We start from the raw sequence: 6,000 nt of genomic DNA on the forward strand, positions 1-6,000 counted from the left end.
TGCATCATTACAGTGTCATGTGGACTCTTCACCTGCATCATTACAGTGTCATGTGGACTCTTCACCTGCATCATTACAGAGTCATGTGGACTCTTCACCTGCATCATTACAGTGTCATGTGGACTCTTCACCTGCATCATTACAGTGTCATGTGGACTCTTCACCTGCATCATTACAGAGTCATGTGGACTCTTCACCTGCATCATTACAGAGTCATGTGGACTCTTCACCTGCATCATTACAGTGTCATGTGGACTCTTCACCTGCATCATTACAGTGTCATGTGGACTCTTCACCTGCAACATCACAGTGTCATGTGGACTCTTCACCTGCATCATTACAGTGTCATGTGGACTCTTCACCTGCAACATTACAGTGTCATGTGGACTCTTGAGCAGCAACGGTGAAATGGTTCATGTTTTCTGTCTTGTTGAACAGTAAGGTTCACTTACTTTTTTTTTTCAAATTATTTCCAAAATCTTTTACATCATTTATTACGGGACATATTTCCCCCTCGAATTTCTATTAGACATCAAGTTTTATTAATTACGATTTTAAGGTGCATGAAAATATTTTAACCTACGTTTGAAAAAGTTTTAACCTACGTTTGAAAAACGTTTTGATTAACGTTCGAAAAACGTTTTGATCTACCTTTGTAAAATATTTTTACTTACGTCTGTAAAATTTAGTTAAAATAATTCTTGCATTATAACAAAGTTCTTAGTTCCTTATTTTATACTGTAATTGTAAAGCCGCCTCTCCCAATTTAATTTTTATTTATTTTCATATAAATAGTATATATATTTTGGGTAAAGAACAACATATTTCAGTTTTTGTTATATCAGCTTCATGTATCTATTATGTTATACACAATATATATATATATATATATATATATATATATATATATATATATATATATATATATATATATATATATATATACACACCGAGTGGATGTCTATCAGTGTATATAGCGGAGAGTTGAACCTTTATGTTATAAATTAAAGTATTCTTGATTGGTGGTAAGCAGGTGATGTGCAGCCTTACTGACCCTCGTGTAGTAGATAGGCTTTAAACCCCATTAACCAGCCAATCAACCAACTTGTATTACTATATACAAAGATTATGCACAAGATGTGACTTGATTTTTGCAAGATGTTGAATTGTTCTTTTTCATCTAAGATGAATAAGCATAATGCCTCACTAATGTGTAGTGAGTCACTGTGCAATACCATATCATGGCCTGGCGGCTAAAGGTCTCTCTCGCTTTAGGGTCCTGGTTCGATTCCCGGCGACGGTAGAAACAATGGGCGTGTTTCTTTACACCGGTTGTCTATGTTCACCCATCAGTAAAATAGGTACCTGAGTGTTAGTCGACTGGTGTGGGTCGCATCCTGGGACAAAACTGACCTAATTTGCCCGAAATGCTCAGCATAACAAGCGGCTTTCTATATAGTAGTATGTCATTGATGTCAGTTAGACCTGTATACCTTGTACATGTACTTGTAGAAATAAAGATATGTTATTATATCGGCTATTTACATGTAACTGTTTATCTCATATCAGTTACAAATATATGGCAAGACTTCCCTATAATATAACAGTTACGCAGCACTAAAGCCGAGACAAGGAAATGAACGGTGAAGGAGGTGACATTAAGTTAGCTGAAGTGAGTCGAAAAATGATATGTTTTGTTCTCCAAACATTTTATCGACTAAACGTATGAATATTTTGAGGTACTTTTCACTGAAAGTAATATAGTTGATTATTTAGATGATTATAGTGTGGATGTTCGTGCGGGTTGATGGCAAACTCAATAAATACTGGGACGATTTTTTTTTTTTAAGAGGATGGAGAGAAGACAGGACAGAGTGAAATGGTGAAAAACTCTGTGAAACACGAACGTCTTTCAATGTGCCATTGCGACTTACGTGGCGAAAGTTAATAACTAATTGGAAAATCTTAAAGCTTTTATGGCAGTCATATATTCCAAGGGAGAAAACAAGTGCTGGTATAACACACTTTTAATTTTTTGAGCAACTCTGTTAAAAGGTATACCATGAAAAGTGTGTCAGAAGGGATATCTTTAATATTTCAAAAATTGTGTGTGCTACATTTCAGCTTCTCGCTTACATAGAGAATTATATTAAATTCTTAAAATATATGTTGAATAAGTTTCTAAAGTTTACTTAAAATAATTAGGATTGTCATGCCATCTTTTGGTATCAGTTTAGTTTAATAATCGACAGCTCGTCTCGTAGCTCGATTGCTAGTGCATTCATCGTACACATTAAGGTCCATGGTTCGATTTTCAGTACGGGTTGAAACATTGAAACATTAGGACGTGTTTCCTTAAGACACCTGCTGTCCCTGTTCATCCATCAGTAAAATAGGTACCAGGGTATTAGTCGACTAGTGTGAGTCGCATCCTGGGACAAAAGTGACCTAAGTTGCCCGAAATACTCTACATAGTAGTATGTAATTGATGTCAACTAGGCCTGTATACCTTGTAGAAATAAAGATTATTATTATTAGGTGTTACCTACCTGTTTTTAGGAAATAATCCAGTGGATTCTTTAATAAATTCCGCCCTAGGTAAAGAATACCTAATTTGCTCCTACTTTTTCTATTTTTACTTTCACTGTATCCAGATACTTCGGTAAGGTTTGTGAGGAAACAGGACAGGTGTTTCCTGACGTGGGTCTTACGACAAATAAACACCTGTGGATCAGCAGCCATGATGTGTTTGTTGAGGCTGAAATGGTATGTTAGTGGCCAGCAATAAGTTAAGTTTATTACACAGTTATTGAGGTCATTGTTATTATAACAATCACTGGCTGATGTAAATCTGCTGATATTTACCAGATATTACCTTATATTGGCTAAATGTCAGGTATAGTTACTAAATGGATTGATTCAATTACTGTGTACTGAATTCTTTATTGAGACATTTATTTCGTAATATATGTATGTACTCTATGTGCAGTAAGATCATATTAAACAGGCGATATCACAATATGCAAAACAACCACTATGAAAAAATAGTGAACTTCCAATCGCTTTCGTGATATCTCACATTATGAAGGAACTATAAAAATAATAGAACAGCTTAAGGCCGGTTGAAGTATCGGATGTTTACAGTTCCTTGATAATGTGAGAAATCACGAAAGCACTTGGGGGTTCACTATCTTTTCGCAGTGGTTGTTTTGCATGTACTATATGTATGTATAGGAACCTGGCTTGAGTCACCACTTCGTATGACTGCCCTCCCACAACGAATACAACGATGATGACGGATGCTTCATATGTAAGTTTGCCTTCCGTGTACACTGGAATTATTTCATTCATTAATTTTGCAGTAGTCCACTGGGGTCACCTAGAGAACTCGACACTTGCAGCCCATTCTAAATCAGAACGACACTCTGAACTTCCCTATCTAGAAAGTCAATGCTATTATTTTTTCCTGGATCTCGGGTTGGTGGAACATCAAAGCAAATCATGTGACCAGAAGCTTTGCATTGTCTCACTAGTGGGATCCGTATGAAGCTTCAGTGCTGATCGTATGCACCGTACAGGAGAGTCATAAGTTCCAGTTTTCATCTCCCTATTCTAGCTCCCTTTAATTTGGCGACGAATGCGATGTAACTGGAAAATAATTTTTAAATTCTATCACTCTTCTCTCCTTTTCCAAAATTGAGGGAAGTGGCGGCATTTACAAGTTATGCATTCTCATTGCTCCAAGGAGAGTTCTTCAACCTGGGTTTTCGACATACGAGAAGGCAAAGAAAAATAGCATAAACGTCACAAACATCTGATACTTTGTACACTTGATGGTCCGGTTGAAGGATGAGAGGCTTCGATTTTGTTTCACCATAGAGCCTACACAGGATGGCAGCCTCAGTCAATAGAAAAGACATTTAATCTCCTTTAAAGACTCAGATTCAAGTGTGCTTTAAATCGGGAGGTGTAAAGTTAAAAGGATTTTTTTTAACGTTTATATAGATGGTATTGCAAAAGAAGTAAATGTTAGTGTTGCCAAGAAGTTAAAAGATAATGAATCAGATATAAGATGATAGTAAACACAGAACAACAAAAAGGCACAATACCTTGACTGGAACAATGCATATATAACCCGCACATAAGAGACACACCCTTGCGACGACGTTTTGGTCCAAGTCGGACCGAAACGTCGTCGTAGCTCTCTCCTATATGCGGGTTATTTGTGTAAACACAGTTCCTCTCTATTGATGTTCCATTTGCTTCTTGCTGATGTCACAGTTGCTCTTTGCTAATTAAACGGGCTTTTTGAGACATACAGAAGAGAACTGAAATTTTAAGACGATCTTGGTAAGCTTTGAAAACTAGTCCAGTCTTGAGTATGTCCAACCTGTCCTCATGGGTTCCTAGCAATGCATGTACACATCCAACTCGTATAGGATGTCGAAATACATAGATATCACACATGAGAAGCCTTCGTTCAAAAGTCACGTGACTGTCAGTATAAACTCTACGGAATTAATGAATGTCGGCAGTGCACGTCAGTATGTGACGTTCTAGTGAGTGATTATTGGGATGATTTACTTTTCTAGCTTTAGTAAGTAGACTATTCCATAAGTTTAGTGAGTAGACTGTTCCATAGCTTTAGTAAGTAGACTGTTCCATAAATTTAGTAAGTAGACTGTTCCATAGCTTTAGTAAGTAGACTGTTCCATAAATTTAGTAAGTAGACTGTTCCATAGCTTTAGTAAGTAGACTGTTCCATAAATTTAGTAAGTAGACTGTTCCATAGCTTTAGTACTCCCTGAGAGATGAAGAATTTCCTGTTGTCTACACGACAGTGCAAACGTGTCTACATTATTGGTCAGCTGTTAATGCGAAGACCTTCCATTATATTTTTACACTCTTAACTGCCCCATTAATTAGAATATTTCCTTATATTTTATGTATGAATAATATATTTTTAAAATGTTGTGAGAATTGTATCTGATAATTGTTCCACTGTTCAAGTTTCTTTTTTCAGTTCTTTGCCTAAAAAAAAGACATTTAATTTTTAAGAAGATTTTCCTATTTTTCTACGCTATATTTTAAACTAAAAAAATAATTCTACCTAAAGATGCCTAATTACCTAAGAATTTTATATAGGAATTAGGTACAGCAAGTATTCAGCCCCTTAGATTAATGTATAATAAACATTAACCATAGAATATATGAAATTAATTTTATTGGGAAATAAAATTATATTATGATTATTATTATTATTATTATTGATGATTAAGACATGTGCAACAGTTGGGTATCTTTTTTGATAAAAAGTTTCGCCTACACAGTAGGTTTCTTCAGTCAAATACAAAGGCAGCAGGTGTAGTAATGATGTAAAGATGATATAATCAGTCTGTCAACCTTGGAGAAAAAGTATTTGAAAAAGTATTTTCAACTTCTCGGTATTTTGTACCATTTTCAACATTATTATTGTTATTATTGCAGTGAAAAAAACTGTGTGCACCTCTACCTAACTATATTATATTTTGTGATTAATGGTACCATTTCAATCCATAAAATTTAATGATTTGTCTCACAATTAATCTTATTTTTCTCCTTGCACCGCATCACCAGCTTATTGTAAACTAGTATGTCCTAAATCACCGAACTGACGAAATACCTGTTATTAATTGTTATTAGTAGCTGTTCTAAATAGTTGTTCACAATAACTGTTTTAAGTAGCTGTTCTTTATAGTTCTTCTTCCTTCTTGAAGGGGTGTGACTTGGACTTGCCTAGCATGGGCCAGTAGGCCTGTTGTAGTGCTCATGTTGATATAGCTGTTTTAAATAGCCGTTCTAAATAGCTGCTCAGCATTTATTTTAAATGCGCAGTTGTTGAAATTTTAGGAGAGACGTGGTCAGAACTGTGGTACCTGTTGACACGGGATCTGTCCCACACTCAACCTCAACTCTCTCTAGAGTTACTTCAGCCTCCTGAACTCTTTCTGGAGCTACCCT

The sequence above is a fragment of the Cherax quadricarinatus genome, chromosome 64, assembly GCF_038502225.1.
Source record: "Cherax quadricarinatus isolate ZL_2023a chromosome 64, ASM3850222v1, whole genome shotgun sequence".
Taxonomy (NCBI): Eukaryota; Metazoa; Arthropoda; class Malacostraca; order Decapoda; family Parastacidae; genus Cherax; species Cherax quadricarinatus.